Source organism: Aegilops tauschii, chromosome 6, assembly GCF_002575655.3.
Source record: "Aegilops tauschii subsp. strangulata cultivar AL8/78 chromosome 6, Aet v6.0, whole genome shotgun sequence".
In the NCBI taxonomy this organism is placed as follows: domain Eukaryota; kingdom Viridiplantae; phylum Streptophyta; class Magnoliopsida; order Poales; family Poaceae; genus Aegilops; species Aegilops tauschii.
This window is the reverse complement of record NC_053040.3, coordinates 2,822,696-2,842,295: the sequence shown is the minus strand read 5'-3', so window position 1 is coordinate 2,842,295 and position 19,600 is coordinate 2,822,696. Positions and strand designations below refer to the sequence as shown.

The window sequence follows — 19,600 nt, the reverse complement described above, 5'->3', positions numbered from 1 at the left end:
TTTAGTCCCGGTTCTCGTGGCCAACCGGGACTAAAGGCCTCCTCCGCAGGTTTAGGGTTTTAGCCCCCCTAAACCTGGTTTCTTTTTAGTTTGGAGTGTTTTATTTCTTTTATATTTTATTTTGTGTTTTATTTTAATTTTGATGAAGTTTCAGTACACATATTCTATGCTACTATATACATGCATATGAAATTTCAAACAAGAAGAATTCAAGAAGAATATATAATATATATTCAATCTCGGGTGACCATATACAACTTCGAACAAGTTTCCATACACAATTAGGATGGATGACCATATACAACTTCGAACAAGTTTCAATCTCGGGTATGCATATAAATTTCTTCGTCCTCGGTATAGTGTTCTCCTTTAGGATTGATGACTTCCCTCATGAAAAATCCTGCTAATTCTTCTTGAATTGGTCGGAAGCGAGCTTCTGGACTAAGCCTCCTCCGGAAGTTATCCGTCGCATTCCGCACGCTATCCGATGCCTTCCGCTCAGAGGTGTGTCTCCGGATGTTCTCACAAACATAGTATCCACATAGATTGGTCCCCGGTGGCTGCTTATCCACATTAACTAACCTTCTGAAATCTAGCTCATGTTTGAATTCACCGACAATTTCTTCTGAGAACCGTCTCCAAACCCTACAGGGCAAAGAAAATTAAATGAACAAGGGAGTTATTAGTTACTTGATATTAGGAAATGAACGAAAGAGACCGATCGATATAGAGCTCAAATGATTGAAAATAATTACTTTTGCAGCATTTTTCTCATGTCGGCCCAACGCTTTGGATCCGAATCCATAGAGTCCATGATTAGAACTCTGGAGGTGTGAAGTTCAATATTTAGCAGAATCCAGTGGAACCTGCGGACACGTTACATGCACAGTCATGCATAACTCATCGATTAGACATACCATGCATGGAGTAAACAAAAGAGAATGGGCACAAGAGAGAAACACTCACCCAAAATGGTAAGGAAATAGAATATGACTTTTGAGTTGATGCTTTCTAAGAAACTTGTACAAGTCTTTCTCCACGTCTTCGGGGTGATGTTGTAACACATGTCCATTAACGATATGTGGGTCAATGAACCCAACATCATGGATGTTTCTTATTTTGCATTCCCAAATCTTCAATCTGCATAATAGCGTACGCAACAATATAGTTAGGACAATATATATATATATATATATATATAGTGCAGGCAATGAAGAACGAGATGAGGTAGAAATAAATCACTTACAGAACGTAGCAACTCAGCATAGATTTGTCGAGGTCGCGCAGATTGAACAGCTGGAACAATTCACTCATATGAACTTGTACAGAGTACCGTTTGGTGTGATGCTCATCTGTAACATCCGCATAAACATATTCTTTGTCGGCCCATGTTATGAATTGCTTGTACCAACGTAGCAGATTTCGCATTTGTGGTGGTAGACTCTTTTCCCGCGCAGGCTCGATGAGAGGCCCATTCCGCACATATTGTAATGCTATCTCACATACTGGCGCATCCTCAAGGCCTAAGAAGGCATGAAGAGTCAAACCCATCTCGGACACTTGTTTCATGGCACTCGCTACAGTCAATCCAAGTGCTGCCGCAGCTGCTATGATCTCGGGGTCCTCTTCCGGACCGGCTTTCACTATGAGCGGGGGGATCGATTGTTTCTTCTGCATCCCGAGCTGGTCAACTTGTTTCCCGCTTTTTTTACTTTTTTCTTTCTCCTCCTTCAATATTTTTGCTTGCCTACGAAGTTCATGTCCATAGTCGTCAGGCATATTCAGCTCGGCTTGGGACGGTGTCGTCAAAAAATCCTTAGCCCACTTCTTTTGCTTCTCAGTGAATACTTGCTTAGGCTCAGGCTCTTTTATCGCCTTCATATCCGCCTTCCATTTCTCAAAATCAGCAGACGCGGCCAATTTGGTTTCAGCTTCACTAAGTTCCCCAGGCCTTGGGAGGAGAGGCTTCAGTGATGGCTCCGGTACCCTTGTGGTCTTAGGTACATAAGGGTCCGGGTTAATAGTCCAGGAGCGGGTTTCCTTGTTGTCCGCCTGCTTCTGCTTCTTCGCCGGAGGTGGATTGGGGGCGTCGTACCCGCCGGAGGAGGATTGGGGGGCGCCGTACCCGCCGGAGGTTGTGGATCGGGGGACGGCGTCGAATGGCGTGAAGGAGGTGTAGGTGAACCACCACCACCACCGCCACCACCGCCACCACCGCCACCACCACCACCATCGGAGGGGGGTGGACTTGCTAGCCTTGGCGCCTCGCCTGGAAACACTATGTACTTCTTTTTCCATAGAATGATCTGGCGCTTGACATCTCCAAGTCTTCTCTCCCCTTCGGGTGTAGGTTTGTCAATCTCCAGGTCCTCAAACCCTTGGACTATGTCTTCCACCATGACACGAGCATAGCCATATGCAATGGGGTTGTTGTGGTGGAGTGCTCCAGGTGTACAGGGTAAAGCACTGCCGCTAGCTACCTTCGTGGAAACGTTCCCCACGGGATAATGCAGATCACATTCTTTCATCTCCTTTACATCATCCACGGGGTAGTGAGGCTCCGGTGCACGAATCTCGATCATCGGTGCACTAGCACCAGGCGGGGCATCCGTGGAAGCCACGCTGCTTCTCCGCTGCTGGCTTCCGCGATCCGCTTCATGATCTTCATGCGGCCCTGCAGCCGATTTTTCTTTTACTAGTTCATGCACGGTCTGCTTCAACTCATGGAGTTCCGATGCAAACTTCGTCATAAGATCTGCATCCCGGTCCGTCTTTCTCTTACGGCTTCTGTAACAGTACGGGTCATTGTCCTGGGAAAACCCTACTTTCCACGGAACTTTGCCTTTGCCTCGTACACGTCCTCCGTGTTCATCATTCCCGAGGGCTGTTGTCAGTGCGTCTTTCTCTCTGTTGAACTTGATCAAGCCCTCTTGAGCTTGGGTCATTGCATCAATAAGGGCTTGGGTGGGAGCAAACTGTCTCTGCCGGTGAACGCACACCCCTGTCTCCGGGTCTAGCGATCCCCCATGCCCGTACCACCAGCTTTTGGCCCTTGGGTCCCATCCCTCTGTACCTAGAGGGATTCCTCGCACCCTCAGGTCCTCCTCCATCTTCTGCCACCTAGGCTCCGAAAGGCGGTATCCTCCTGGCCCCATAATATGATGGAACTTTTTCTTACTCGCATTATCCTTATTTTTTTCGATATTTCCTTGAAATGCTCCGATTGCTTTTGCCTCACAAATTCTGGCCAATCATCTTTCAGTTTCTCATGTTGTCCATTGAAATCCGGAGTCTTGCCCTTGTTGACATAGTCACGGGTTAAATTTTTCTTGAAGTTCCGGAATGCTTCGCCCATCTTCTGAAGAGCGAACTCTTTAACTAGCCTCCTCCTCTGACGTCCACCCGGAACCTCGTTACCGAATTCATCGACTTTGTTGTATTCCGGAGGTAGAATGAAATGTTCCATAAGCTTTCTCCAGCAATCCTTTTTCGTTCTCTTGTCGACAAAACTGAAACCAAGACGTGCCTTCTTTGGCTCCTTCCATTCCTGGACGGTGATCGGGACGTTGTCTCTAACAACGACTCCGCATTGGTTGATAAACTTTGAGGTGTGCTGTAGGGGCTTGCCGGTTTCACTGACAAACTCAATGGCATATGTTTCTCCTGTTTTCATCGCCTTGGATTTGCCACGCTTTGTCGTACTCGATCCGGAGGGCTAAAAAAAGAAAGAGAGTCGCGCGCGTTAATACATATGTATTCACATTTCAGTAAGTTTGTATCACGAGAGGCTCAATGTATATATATACCTCGCCGGAGGTGGTTGCTACTTGCAATTCGAGATCGTCGTTTGTTGATGGTTGACCTCCGTCGACAATGTCCGTTCCTTCACCTTCTTGATCATCGAAAATCTCTGTTCCACAGTCAAGGTTCAGAAAAGAAGAGACTACATCCTCTTCTTGCTCATATTCTGAGCCCGGCACATAAGGAATCTCGTTGTTGATGATGCCCATTAAATAACGTTCAGCCTCCGGATCCCTAAGCGGCTCGGCTCTATCGTCCGTCATATGTCACTCCTGCATGTAGTAAAAATTCTTTAAGTATAAAGGAATTAAAAAATAAGATTAAGGGGACATAGAGGAGGAGGAATTAAAAAATAAGATTATTGAGCACTGCCAAGTATTTTGTTTTGTTTTCTTTGTTTTTCTTTTTGGTTTTCATTTGGTTTCTTTCTTCTTCCTTTTTTCTTCTTTTTTTCTTCTTCTTCCTTTCTTCTTCCTCTTTCTTCTTTCTTTCTTCTTCTTCCTTTTTCTTTCTTCTTTCTTTCTTCTTCTTCCTTTCTTCTTCCTTTCTTCTTCTTTTTTTCTTCTTCCTTTTTTTCTTCTTCCTTTTTTCTTCTTCCTTTTTTTTCTTCTTCCTTTTTTTCTCTTCTTTCTTTTGGTTTTCATTTGGTTTTCTTTCTTCTTTCTTTTTGGTTTTCATTTGGTTTCTTTTGTTTTTTTTCTTTTTTTTCTTCTTCCTTTTTCTTTCTTCTTCCTTTTTTCTTCTTCCTTTTTCTTTCTTCTTTTTTTCTTCTTTCTTTTCTTCTTTTTTCATTTGGTTTCTTTCTTCTTTCTTTCTTCTTCTTCCTTTTTCTTTCTTCTTCCTTTCTTCTTCCTTTCTTCTTCTTTTTTTCTTCTTCCTTTTTCTTTCTTCTTTCTTTTGGTTTTCATTTTTTTTCTTCTTCCTTTTTCTTTCTTCTTTTTTTCTTCTTCCTTTTTCTTTCTTCTTTCTTTCTTCTTTCTTTTTTTCTTCTTCCTTTTTTTCTCTTCTTCCTTTTTTTCTTCTTCCTTTTTTCTTCTTCCTTTTTTTTTCTTCTTCCTTTTTTTTTCTTCTTTCTTTTGGTTTTGTTTTGTTTTCACTTTTTTCTTCTTCCTTTTTCTTTCTTCTTTCTTTCTTCTTTCTTTTTTTCTTCTTCCTTTTTTTCTTCTTCCTTTTTTTCTTCTTTCTTTTGGTTTTGTTTTCTTTTCTTTTTTTTCTTCTTCCTTTTTCTTTCTTCTTCCTTTTTTCTTCTTCCTTTTTCAATCTTCTTTCTTTCTTCTTTCTTTTTGGTTTCTTTTGGCAGGGCAGCGGGCGGCGGGCGGCGGGCAGGGGCAGCGGGCGGGCGGCAGGGCACGGGCGGCGGCGGCGCTCACTGGGGACGGGGGCGGCGGCGCGCAGGGCGTCGGGCGGCGGGCGGCGGGTGGCGGGCAAGGGCAGGGGCTGCGGCGGGCAAGGGTAGGGGCACGCTGCGGCGGCGGCGGAGCGCTAAGGGCAGGGCACGGGCGGCGGCGGCGCTCACTGGGGACGGGGGCGTCGGCGCGCAGGGCGTCGGCGTCGGCGTCGGGGCAGGGCTTCGGCGTCGGCGTCGGGGCAGGGCTTCGGCGTCGAGAGAGGAGAATGGGAAGTGGCGGAAACTGCTAAGTGCAGTATATATACACATACCTTTAGTCCCGGTTGGGGAGGCGGACCGCGACTAAAGGTACCCTTTAGTCGCGGTTGGCCACACCAACCGCGACTAAAGGGTACCTTTAGTCGCGGTCCGCCTCCCCAACCGGGACTAAAGGGTTTTGGCGCCGCTTTCGTTCCCGCGCAGAAAGAGCCTTTAGTCGCGGTTGGGGACAACAACCGCGACTAAAGGGTACCCTTTAGTCCCGGTCCGCCTCCCCAACCGGGACTAAAGGCATTGTGCTGCTACGCCCGCGTCGAAAGTTTAGTCCCACCTCGCTAGTTGAGAGGGGCGCGCAGTGGTTTATAATCCCCACTGCCGCTCCCCTCTTGAGCTCCTCTCCATTGCAGGCTTACGGGCCTAATTGTCACTGCTATACCTGATGGGCCTACTAGGCCTTCTGCGGGCCTGAATCCTGGCCCGTCGATGGGTTTCTAGTCGTATTCAGGCCGTGGTCGCCCAGTAGGTGGCATATTTTTTATTTTTTGCCTGTTTTTTGTTTTCTTTTTTGCTTTATTTTGTTTTGTTTCTACTTACAACAAAAAACTTATTTATTTTATTTTATTTTGTTTCTAATTACTTATTTATTTTACTTTATGATAATTATTTTTGCTATTAAAGTTTCTAACAAAAAAAGTTCTTTATGAAAATTCTTTTACCTTTCAATGATTTTGAACAGAAAATACTTCGATAATTTTAGTTGAATCATTTTATATAATTTTAGTTTCAAAAATACTAGAGGTTGCTTATAATGTTTTGAACAGAAAATACTTTGATAATTTTAGTTTCATAAATTTTATTTATGTTATTAAAATTTATTTTATTTTGTTTGTACTTATATATTTTATTAAAGTTTATATTATTTTGTTTCTAATTCATTTTAAAATCTTAAAAATACAATTATATATCAAAAAAATCAGAAAATAAAACTAATTCATTTTAAAATCTTAAAAATACAAATAATATATCAAAAAATCAGAAAAATAAAACTAATTCATTTTAAAATCTTAAAAATACAATAATATATCAAAAAAATCAGAAAAATAAACTAATTCATTTTAAAATCCCTTGAAGGTTTGACAAAAGGTTTGATACATCATTCAGTTCATCGACCAAATACAAAGTTTGGTACAATAAATTATTACACATCAATTCTTCCCTTGTGTCCCTGCTTGCTTACGATTGTGCCGTATCCATGGAGCATCCTCATCATTTAACTTAATGCTTGGGTCAGTGTTCACTTTGAAGGGCGGAATTTCACCAAACATATTATAATCTTCTGACATGTCTGTCTTGTCCTCCACTCCACTCCCACGATGTTTCTTTTCCCTGAAAGAACAATGTGGCGCTTGGATCATCGCATGATGTACTGATCGTTTTCTTATCTTTCCGTTTCCTCGGTTTGCTACTCATGTCCTTCAAATAAAAAACCTGAGCGACATCTTTGGCAAGGACGAATGGTTCGTCAAGGTAACCAAGATTGTTGAAATCCACCATTGTCATTCCGTATTGCTCGTCCACCTTTACCCCACCTCCTGTTAGCTTGAACCATTTGCACCGGAACAAAGGGACCTTAAAGGAGGGTCCATAGTCAAGTTCCCATATCTCCTCTATGTAACCATAATATGTGACCTTTCGCCCATTCTCGGTTGCTGCATCAAAGCGGACACCACTGTTTTGGTTGGTGCTCTTTTTATCTTGGGCGATGGTGTAAAATGCATTCCCATTTATCTCGTACCCTTGGAAAATCGTTATAGTCGAAGATGGTTTCTTGGCCAACATGTACAGCTGATCTCCAACATCATTGTCATTCATTAAATGTTTTCGCAACCAACTACCGAAAGTCTCCATGTGGGCCTTTCTAATCCAGGATTCAGGCTTCCCCGGGTTGTCCGAGCGTAAAATATTCTTGTGTTGCTCGAAGTACGGAGCCACAAAGCTGGAATTTTGCAGAACTGTGTGGTGTGCTTCAGTCATAGAATGACCGTCCATACATATCGTGGATTTCCTTCCGATCTTGCCTTTTCCACTTAGTCTCCCCTCGTGCCGCGATTGAGGAATACCAATCGGCTTAAGGTCAGGAACATAGTCAATACAGAACTCAATTACCTCCTCATTTCCATAGCCCTTGACGATGCTTCCTTCTGGCCTAGCACGGTTACGAACATATTTCTTTAATACTCCCATGAACCTCTCAAAGGGGAACATATTTTGTAGAAATACAGGACCGAGAATGGAAATCTCTTCGACTAGGTGGAGCAGGAGGTGCGTCATAATATCGAAGAAGGATGGTGGGAACACCAACTCGAAACTGACAAGGCATTGGACCACATCGTTCTGTAACCGTGGTAGATCTTCTGGATTGATTACCTTCTGAGAGATTGCATTGAGGAATGCACATAGCTTCACAATGGCTACTCGAACATTTTCCGGTAGGAGCCCCCTCAAAGCAATCAGAAGCAATTGCGTCATAATCACGTGGCAGTCGTGAGACTTCAGGTTTTGGAACTTTTTCTCTGCCATGTTTATTATTCCCTTTATATTCGACGAGAAGCCAGACGGGACCTTCATACTGCTCAGGCATTCAAAACAAATGACCTTCTCTTCTTTGGTAAGAGCGTAGCTGGCACGACCTTGAAACCATTCCGGATGCCGGTCATCTGGGTCTTTCAAAAGTTGCTGGTCCTGCCGTGCTTCCTTTGTATCATTTTTCTTCCCATACACGCCCAAGAAGCTTAGCAGGTTCACGCAAATATTCTTCGTAACATGCATCACGTCGATTGCAGAGCGGACATCTAGGACTTTCCAATATTCTAGCTCCCAAAATATAGATTTCTTCTTCCACATGGGTGCGTGCCCGTCAACTCCCCGCGGAACTGATTGTCCGCCAGGACCCTTTCCAAAGATGACTTTCAAATCCTTGACCATATCAAATATCTCAGCACCAGTACGTTCCGCAGGCTTCGGCCGGTGATCTGCCTTGCCGTTGAAATGCTTGCCTTTCTTTCTTACGTTATGATTTCGGGGAAGAAATCGATGATGACCCAGGTACACGTTCTTCTTACAATTAACCAAACGTACACTTTCAGTCTCATGTAAGCAGTGCGTGCATGCATTGTATCCCTTATTTGTCTGTCCCGAAAGGTTACTGAGAGTAGGCCAATCGTTGATGGTTACAAAAAGCAACGCTCGTAGGTCAAATTCCTCTCCTTTGTGCTCATCCCAGACACGTACACCAGGTCTGGCCCACAACTATAAAAGTTCATCAACTAATGGCCTTAGGTACACATCGATGTCGTTCCCGGGTTGCTTTGGACCTTGGATGAGCACTGGCATCATAATGAACTTCCGCTTCATGCACAACCAAGGAGGAAGGTTGTAGATGCATAGAGTCACGGGCCAAGTGCTATGGCTGGAGCTCTGCTCGCCAAAAGGATTCATGCCATCAGTACTTAGACCAAATCTTATGTTCCTTGCGTCAGCTGCAAAATCTTTGAACACTCTGTCGATCTTTCTCCATTGCGTTCCATCAGCGGGGTGTCTCAACTCCCCGTCGGACTTACGGTCCTCTTTGTGCCATCGCAACGACTTGGCATGCTTTTTGTTCATGAACAGACGTTTCAACCGTGGTATTATAGGAGCATACCACATCACCTTGGCGGGAACCCTCTTCCTGGGTTTCTCGCCCTCAACATCGTCACCAGGGTCATCGCCTCTGATCTTATAACGCAATGCAGTGCATACAGGGCATTCATTCAAATTCTCGTATTCACCGCGGTAGAGGATGCAGTCGTTAATGCATGCATGTATCTTTAGAACCTCTAAACCTAGAGGGCAGACAACCTTCTTTGCTTCGTACGTACTGGCGGGCAACTCGTTATTCTTCGGAAACATATTCTTCAACATTTTCAGCAAATTTTCAAATGATGAGTCACCTACACCTTCCTGTGCCTTCCATTTTAGCAAATCCAGTGTGCAGCCCAGCTTTTTCAGACTATTATCGCATCCTGGATACAACGACTTTTTGTGATCCTCTAACATGCGATCCAAATTCTCCCTATCCTTGTCAGTTTCGCAGCGTCTCCGTGCATCAGCAATGGTCCGACCAAGATCATCAGCGGGCTCATCATGTGCCTCTTCTTCACCTTCACCTAACCCTTCCCCACCTTCAGCATCATCCTCCATGAAAGTATCACCGAAATGATCATGATAGTTGTCATCGATATCATCCCCTTCTTCATCTTCTTCCATTCTAACCCCTCTTTCTCCATGCTTGGTCCAACAATTATAGCTTGGCATGAAACCGTGCCGAAGCAGGTGCATGTGAACGTCTCTTGAGGAGGAGTAACCCTTCTGATTCTTACAGACAGCACATGGACAGATAATAAAACCTTGCTGCTTGTTCGCATTTGCCACTACGAGGAAATCTTTCAAACCCGTAGTGAACTCGCCGGAGAGTCGGGGACCGTACATCCATTGCCGATTCATCTGCATTATTATTATATAAAGTATATAATTAACCATCATGCATTTGTTAAACTAACTATCTAGAAATAATACAAATTAAACAATGAACTACACACATGCGTATTTTATCAATGACACATGAAAGGTTCAAGTTGCTAACCGCGATCGCGGAGGAAAAATAAATGAGAAAGCTCAAGTGTGTCTCGGACACTTCATATCATGTTTGTTTCAGGCTCTCGGGCATTTCATCAAACACCTTGTGTGCATAGGAGAAACCAAAAGCAAACCCACCACCCCCTTCTGAAAATTGTGAAGTGAGCTGAGTGAAGTGAAGTGAGCTGAGTCCTATATATAGGGATGGGCCTTTAGTCGCGGTTGGCCAGGCCAACCGGGACTAAAGCCCCTCCCGTCCGCCAGCTGGATGGGCCTTTAGTCCCGGTTGGCCTGGCCAACCGCGACTAAAGGCCTTCGGGGACCTTTAGTCCCGGTTGGCCAGGCCAACCGGGACTAAAGCCCCTCCCGTCCGCCAGCTGTCGACCGAGCGCGCTGGGCCCAGATAGTTGGTCGCGGGTCTTCTCCCGAACCGCGACTAAAGACCCCTTTGGTCGCGGTTCGATTGTTTTGGGGACTAATGGGGGCGTATGGAAGCCTCTTTTTCTACCAGTGTTCCAAGTAGTAGGAGTAGGAGTCAAGGAAAGGGGAGAGAGAAGAGAAGGAAGGAGGGGGCGCAGCCCCTCCCCCTAGTCCAATTCGGACTAGGCCTTGGGGGGCGCCCAACCTCTCCTCTCTCTTTCCCCTAAAGCCCAATAAGGCCCATATACTCCCCGGCGAATTCCCGTAACTCTCCGGTACTCCGAAAAATACCCGAATCACTCGGAACCTTTCCGATGTCCGAATATAGTCGTCCAATATATCGATCTTTACATCTCGACCATTTCAAGACTCCTCGTCATGTCCCCGATCTCATCCGGAACTCCGGACTACCTTCGGTACATCAAAACTCATAAACTCATAATATAACCGTCATCGAAACTTTAAGCGTGCGGACCCTACGGGTTCGAGAACTATGTAGACATGACCGAGACACGTCTCCGGTCAATAACCAATAGCGGAACCTGGATGCTCATATTGGCTCCCACATATTCTACGAAGATCTTTATCGGTCAGACCGCATAACAACATACTTTGTTCCCTTTGTCATCGGTAAGTTACTTGCCCGAGATTCGATCGTCGGTATCTCAATACCTAGTTCAACCTCGTTACCGGCAAGTCTCTTTACTCGGTCCGTAATACATCATCTCGCAACTAACCCATTAGTCACAATGCTTGCAAAGCTTATAGTGATGTGCATTACCGAGAGGGCCCAGAGATACCTCTCCGACAATCGGAGTGACAAATCCTAATCTCAAAATACGCCAACCCAACAAGTACCTTCGGAGACACCTGTAGAGCACCTTTATAATCACCCAGTTACATTGTGACGTTTGGTAGCACACAAAGTGTTCCTCCGGTAAACGGGAGTTGCATAATCTCATAGTCATAGGAACATGTATAAGTCATGAAGAAAGCAATAGCAACATACTAAATGATCAAGTGCTAAGCTAACGGAATGGGTCAAGTCAATCACATCATTCTCCTAATGATGTGACCGCGTTAATCAAATGACAACTCATGTCTATGGCTAGGAAACATAACCATCTTTGATCAACGAGCTAGTCAAGTAGAGGCATACTAGTGACACTCTGTTTGTCTATGTACTCGCACATGTATTATGTTTCCGGTTAATACAATTCTAGCATGAATAATAAACATTTATCATGAAATAAGGAAATAAATAATAACTTTAGTATTGCCTCTAGGGCATATTTCCTTCAGTCTCCCACTTGCACTAGAATCAATAATCTAGTAAACATCGCCATGTGATTTAACACCAATAATTCACATCACCATGTGATTAACACCCATAGTTCACATCGTCATGTGACCAACACCCAAAGGGTTTACTAGAGTCAATAATCTAGTTCACATCGCTATGTGATTAACACCCAAAGAGTACTAAGGTGTGATCATGTTTTGCTTGTGAGATAGTTTTAGTCAACGGGTCTGTCACATTCAGATCCGTAAGTATTTTGCAAATTCTATGTCTACAATGCTCTGCACGGAGCTACTCTAGCTAATAGCTCTCACTTTCAATATGTATCCAGACTGAGACTTAGAGTCATCTGGATCAGTGTCAAAAACTTGCATCGACGTAACCCTTTACGATGAACCTTTTTTCACCTCCATAATCGAGAAACATATCCTTATTCTACTAAGGATAATTTTGACCGTTGTCCAGTGATCTGCTCCTAGATCACTATTGTACTCCCTTGCCAAACTCAGTGGTAGGGTATAAAATAGATCGGGTACACAGCATGGCATACTTTGTAGAACCTATGGCTGAGGCATACGGAATGACTTTCATTCTCTTTCTATCTTCTGCCGTGGTCGGGCTTTGAGTCTTACTCAATTTCACACCTTGTAACACAGGCAAGAACTCTTTCTTTGACTGTTCCATTTTGAACTACTTCAAAATCTTGTCAAGGTATGCACTCATTGAAAAAAACTTATCAAGCGTCTTGATCTACCTTTATAGATCTTGATGCTCAATATGTAAGCAGCTTCACCGTGGTCTTCCTTTGAAAAACTCCTTTCAAACACTTCTTTATGCTTTGAAGAATAATTCTACATTATTTCCGATCAATTCACATATACTTATCATAAATGTTGTAGTGCTCCCACTCACTTTCTTGTAAATACAGGCTTCACCGCAAGTCTGCATAAAACTATATGCTTTGATCAACTCATCAAAGCTTATATTCCAACTCTGAGATGCTTGCACCAGTCCATAGATGGATCGCTGGAGCTTGCACATTTTGTTAACACCTTTAGTATCGACAAAACCTTCTGGTTGCATCATATACAACTCTTCTTTAATAACTCCATTAAGGAATGCAGTTTTGTTTATCCATTTGCCAGATTTCATAAAATGCGGCAATTGCTAACATGATTCGGACAGACTTAAGCATAGATACGAGTGAGAAACTCTCATCGTAGTCAACACCTTGAACTTGTCGAAAACCTTTTGCGACAATTCTAGCTTTGTAGATAGTAACACTACTATCAGCGTCCGTCTTCCTCTTGAAGATCCATTTAATCTCAATGGCTCGCCGATCATTTGGGAAAGTCAATCAAAGTCCATACTTTGTTCTCATACATGGATCCCATCTCAGATTTCATGGCCTCAAACCATTTCGCGGAATCTGGGCTCATCATCGCTTCCTCATAGTTCGTTGGTTCGTCATGGTCAAGTAACATGACCTCCAGAATAGGATTACCGTACCACTCTGGTGCGGATCTCACTCTGGTTGACCTACGAGGTTCGGTAGTAGCTTGATCTGAAGTTACATGATCATCATCATTAGCTTCCTCACTAATTGGTGTAGGAGTCACAGGAACAGATTTCTGTCATGAACTACTTTCCAATAAGGGAGCAGGTACAGTTACCTCATCAAGTTCTACTTTCCTCCCACTCACTTCTTTCGAGAGAAACTCCTTCTCTAGAAATGATCCATTCTTAGCAACGAATATCTTGCCTTCGGATCTGTGATAGAAGGTGTACCCAACTGTCTCCTTTGGGTATTCTATGAAGACACATTTCTCTGATTTGGGTTTGAGCTTATCAGGTTGAAACTTTTTCACATTGCAACCTCAAACTTTAAGAAACGACAGCTTAGGTTTCTTGCCAAACCATAGTTCATACGGTGTCGTCTCAACGGATTTAGATGGTGCCCTATTTAACGTGAATGTAGCTGTCTCTAATGCATAACCCCAAAACGATAGTGGTAGATCGGTAAGAGACATCATAGATCGCACCATATCTAATAAAGTACGGTTATGACATTCGGACACACCATTACACTGTGGTGTTCCAGGTGGCGTGAGTAGTGAAACTATTTCACATTGTTTTAACTGAAGGCCAAACTCGTAACTCAAATATTTTACCTCTGCGATCATATCATAGAAACTTTTATTTTCTTGTTACGATGATTCTCCACTTCACTCTGAAATTCTTTGAACTTTTCAAATGTTTCAGACTTGTGTTTCATCAAGTAGATATACGCATATCTGCTCAAATCATCTGTGAAGGTCAGAAAATAACGATACTTGCCGTGAGCCTTAACACTCATCGGACAGCATACATCAGTATGTATTATTTCCAATAAGTTAGATGCTCGCTCCATTGTTCCGGAGAATGGAGTCTTAGTCATCTTGCCCATGAGGCATGGTTCGCAAACATCAAGTGATTCATAATCAAGTGATTCCAAAAGTCCATCAGCATGGAGTTTCTTCATGCACTTAACACCAATATGACCTAAACGGAAGTGCCACAAATAAGTTGCACTGTCATTATTAACTTTGCATCTTTTGGCTTCAATATTATGAATATGTGTATCACTACGATCGAGATCCAACGAACCATTTCCATTGGGTGTGTAACCATATAAGGTTTTATTCATGTAAACAGAACAACCATTATTCTCTAACTTAAATGAATAACTGTATTGCAATAAACATGATCAAATCATATTCATGCTCAACGCAAACACCAAATAACACTTATTTAGGTTCAACACTGATCCCTAAAGTATAGGGAGTGTGTGATGATGATCATATCAATCTTGGAACCACTTCCAACACACATTGTCACTTCATCTTTAACTAGTTTCTGTTCATTATGCAACTCCCATTTCGAGTTACTACTCTTTAGAACCTGAACCAGTATCAAGTACCGAGGGGTTGCTATAAACACTAGTAAAGTACACATCAATAACATGTATATCAAATGTACTTTTGTTCACTTTGCCATCCTTCTTATCTGCCAATTATTTGGGGTAGTTCCGCTTCCGGTGACCAGTCCTTTTTGCAGTAGAAGCACTCAGTATCAGGCTTAGGTCCAAACTTGGGCTTCTTCACTTGAGTAGCAACTTGCTTGCCGTTCTTCTTGAAGTTCCCGTTCTTTCCCTTTGCCCTTTTCTTGAAACTAGTGATCTTGTTAACCATCAACACTTGATGCTCTTTTCTTGATTTCTACCTTCGCCGATCTCAGCATCGCGAAGAGCTCAGGAATTACTTTCGTCATCCCTTGCATATTATAGTTCATCACGAAGTTCTATTAACTTGGTGATAGTGACTAGAGAACTTTGTCAATCACTATTTTATCTGGAAGATTAACTCCCACTTGATTCAAGCGATTGTAGTACCCAGACAGTCTGAGCACATGCTCACTGCTTGAGCTATTCTCCTCCATCTTTTAGCTATAGAACTTGTTGGAGACTTCATATCTCTCATCTCGGGTATTTGCTTGAAATATTAACTTCAACTCCTGGAACATCTCATATGGTCCATGACGTTCAAAACGTCTTTGAAGTCCCGATTCTAAGCCGTTAAGCATGTTGCACTAAACTATCAAGTAGTCATCATATTGAGCTAGCCAAACGTTCATAACGTCTGCATCTGCTCCTGCAATAGGTCTGTCACCTAGCGGTGCATCAAGGACATAATTCTTCTGTGCAGTAATGAGGATAATCCTCAGATCACGGATCCAATCCGCATCATTGCTACTAACATCTTTCAACTCAGTTTTTCTCTAGGAACATATCAAAATTAAAACAGGGGAACTAAACGCGAGCTATTGATCTACAACATAGATATGCTAATACTACCAGGACTAAGTTCATGATAACTTAAAGTTCAATTTAATCATATTACTTAAGAACTCCCACTTAGATAGACATCCCTCTAATCCTCTAAGTGATCACGTGATCCATATCAACTAAACCATGTCCGATCATCACGTGAGATGGAGTAGTTTCAATGGTGAACATCATTTATGTTGATCATATCTACTATATGATTCACGCTCGATCATTCGGTCTCAGTGTTCCGAGGCCATATCTGTTATATCACTAGTAGGAAAAGGGGCTTTTACCCCGGTTTGTAAGGGCCTTTTATCCCGGTTTTCGAACCGGGGCTAAAGGGTCGTTACTAAAGCCCTAACCCTTTAGTCCTGGTTCTTACACGAACCGGGACAAAAGGTCCTCCACATGGCCGCTGCTGCCAACCCAGGCAGGGGGGCCTTTGGTCCCGGTTGGTGCCACCAACCGGGACCAATAGGAAGGGCCTTTTGTCCCGGTTGGTGTCACCAACCGGGACCAATAGGCATCCACGCGTCAGCATTTCAGGGGCTGGGGTTTTTGTTTTTTTTTTGAAAGGGGGGGGGTTGGGGGGTTAATTTAGGTGTTTCATATATTGTGTTAGCTAGCTAATTAATAGAGAGAAGTGTCCTCTCTTATCTCCGTGCTTGGTCAACGCTACGTACTATATACGTATGGAGAGGACTAGACACGCTAGCTAGTAATCAAATGAAGGAAACAGAAGATCGTCATGAACATATGCATACAGAGAGAAGTGATATCGACCACCTCTCCTTCTCCGAGAGATTGGTCGAACAACAAGTTCTCGTATATCTATCCGACACTACCGGCTACATATATACAATAATTATCTCTTACAATACAATCTCGTAACTAAATTGTAAGAACACAGGGTCCACATAGTATTCTCTGTTTTCAGCGATCACGTGGTCAAGGAAGAATGCCGCCAATTCCTCTTGAATTCCTCGCATACGATCTGGTGCTAGGAGTTCATCCCGCTTCCGAAACATCTAATTTGAAGAAGGGGGTCAATACATATATATATGAATAAATGAAACTCAACACAAATGATGGTAATAAAATAAAATTGTGAATATTATTGCTTACGCACTTCATATTGTTCTTCAGAGTAGCCCCGCTCACAGGTCGTGTAGCGGATGGACTCGCAAACGTAGTATCCACAGTAATTATTCCCGAGTTCCTGCCACAACCACTTTACAAGAAATAGAGGTCAATCAAACTGATAAGCAAGCATGCTAAATGGTATTGATGAAACTAGCGCTTGAATCACTAGGAGATGCGCGGAACATGCTACTATAGTACCTACTTTCGGGTGTTTAAATTGCAGCTTCTTCGGCAGTCCCGGAGCTTTTGTGGTGAATTTTCTCCAAACCCTGCCAGGCAAAGAAAATAATTACTTGATATCAGGAAATGAACAAAGTTGCTGATATGGTGGATAATGATCGATTTAACTTACTTCTCGAGCATTTGAGTCATGTTCGCATAGTCCTGGGGATCTTTTCGTCTCGAGTCTAAGACGGTTACTACTCCCTGCTCAAGCTTAATCTCTAGGAGAATATAGTGGAAGCTGCGCATGCATGCATAAGTCATCAATTACATTACCATAACCTGGACTAATAAGGGAAACCGAATATGCACAAGGCAGTAACACTCACTTGAAGTTGTAAGGAAAGAGTATTATATCTTTGTTTTGATTTAATACCAACGATTATAGCAAGTTGGCCTCGGCTTCTTTGGGATGTTTTTCAACCGTATATGCATCTATGAGATTTGTGTTAATGAACCCAATATCACCGATTTGTCTTTTCTTCAATTCGGCGATCTTCAATCTGCATAATATAGTGAGGATAATTATAAATACATGCAATGAAAGAGCTGACCTATATAGAGAGCCTTAATGACAGAAGTAGTACTACTTACAGACAGTAGCAAGTGATCGTTGTTTTATCGAGGGCCTTTTGATTGTAAATCTGGAAGAAATCCTCAAATGGAACATTCAGCAGTTCAATTCCAATGAGGTCATGCTCCGGTTTAACTCTCAGCGTCAAAGTACTCGTCCCATCAGACTCTCTGCAGGTTTTCATGTACCAATCATGTAATCTTCGCATCATCGTTGTTAGAGATCTTTCATCTTTGACGAGAGGCTTCCCGTAATGGTATTTGTGTTCGTCCACCTCCATGATTTCATAATGTACATCGTCGGGCAGGTAATCTCCAAGATTGCTATAACCGGGCACCATCCTCGGATCATTAGCGACGATGTCTTTTGACACCTTGAGCGGGGGGCACGATTGGTTCGCTTGTTGGCCGAGCTGGGCAATTTTTTCCCAGCTCGTCGTTCTTTTAACCTTTGATCATTGACAGTACTTCCCGACCGCTCCGCTTTGGCATATGTCTTTGCAAGAATGCGCTCATAGTTGCCTCTCGGCGGAGACTTTGCTGGTTTTGTCAGGGCAGCCAGAGTGCGCTTTGCTTTCACCGGATCTACCTTCTCCTCCGGAGGTGGATGCTTCTTTGCTTTCACCCCTTCAAAGAAGTTTGTCACTTCGGCTCACACGATCTTCCTGGTTTCCTCCTCGGTCCTCTCGTATGGTAACTTCTCTGGAGTCTTCAGAGAAGGACCGAATCTGTATTGCCTCCCGCCTCTGGCAGCTGTACTGCTAGACACCGGCAGAGCAGATGGAGCGGCTGCGGCTGTCTTCTTTCCTTGCTTGCGAGGCGGAGGAGAAGGACTACGACGCGTCGGAGCAGCCGCAGCGGCGGCGGGTCTCTTCCGCCCTTGCTGACGAGGTGGAGAAGGAGGAGGCTGGCTGCTCTGGCGCGCCGGCGCAGGCGGAGAAGGAGGCGGAGTGCCGCCACGCGCCGGAGAAGGAGGCTGAGTGCCCTGATCACTCGCCTGAGGAGGAGGCGGAGGAGGAGGCGGAGTGCCGCCACGCGCCGGAGAAGGAGGCAGAGTGCCCTGATCACTCGCCGGAGGAGGAGGCGGAGGAGGAGGCGGACTGCCCTTACTCGCCGGAGTCGTCCAGTTCGGAAGGTTGATGAGCTCCTTCCGCCATAGGCACGGAGTCTTCAGAGCTAAACCCAGCCGAGTCTCCCCTTCACCGGTAGGGTGGTCAAGCTGGAGGTCCTCAAATCCCTCCGTTATTTCATCCACCATCACCCTAGCATATCCTTCTGGAATCGGCCAGCAATGGTAGGTTGCGCCGGGTTCAGGAGGTAAAACAGAGCCAACAGCCACCTTGACTTTGAAGTTCTGCCATTGCACCATAAGATGGCAATGTTGAGACTCCGTGATAGCATCCACGGGGTAGCTAGCAGGAGCCGTCAAGACATGCTCCAGCTGAAGCAGCTCGGTGGAAGCCACGCTGCTTCTCCGCTGAGATGGCAGGGTAGCTTCGGGGGTAGTTTCGGCATGTCGATTGCTGTCTCGTTCCTCTAGCGCTTGAACCCTTTCATGTAGCTTCTGAATTTGGGTCTGCTCCATTTTTTTCCTCCTCTCCTGGCTTTTGTAACCGCCTGCGTCCGGAAAACCAGCCTTCCACGGAACGGAGCCTGGCGTGCCTCGTGTCCGTCCAGGGTGCTCAGGATTCCCGAGGGCCATTGTGAGCTCGTCGTTCTCTCTGTCTGGAACGAACGTCCCTTCCTGCGCTGCATCGATATATTGCTGAATCTTCTTGACTGGTATTCTCAAAAGCTCGTTCGTCCAAACGCACCTCCCTGATACAGGGTCCAAGGTTCCGCCAGCCCCGAAGAACCAAGTCCGGCAACGGTCTGTCCAGTTCATTGTCTATGGTTCGATCCCTTTTTCAAGCAGATCATTCTCAGCCTTGGCCCACTAAGGCCGGGCTTTGAGGTAGCCACCTGACCCCGTGCGATGGTGAAGCTTCTTCTT

General features: G+C 44.3%; 1 pseudogene; it reads right to left on the bottom strand.

Moving 5' to 3' along the window:
- The window catches only part of LOC141025427 (uncharacterized), an 87,517-nt pseudogene that overhangs the window by 41,692 nt on the left and 26,225 nt on the right, over positions 1–19,600 (bottom strand).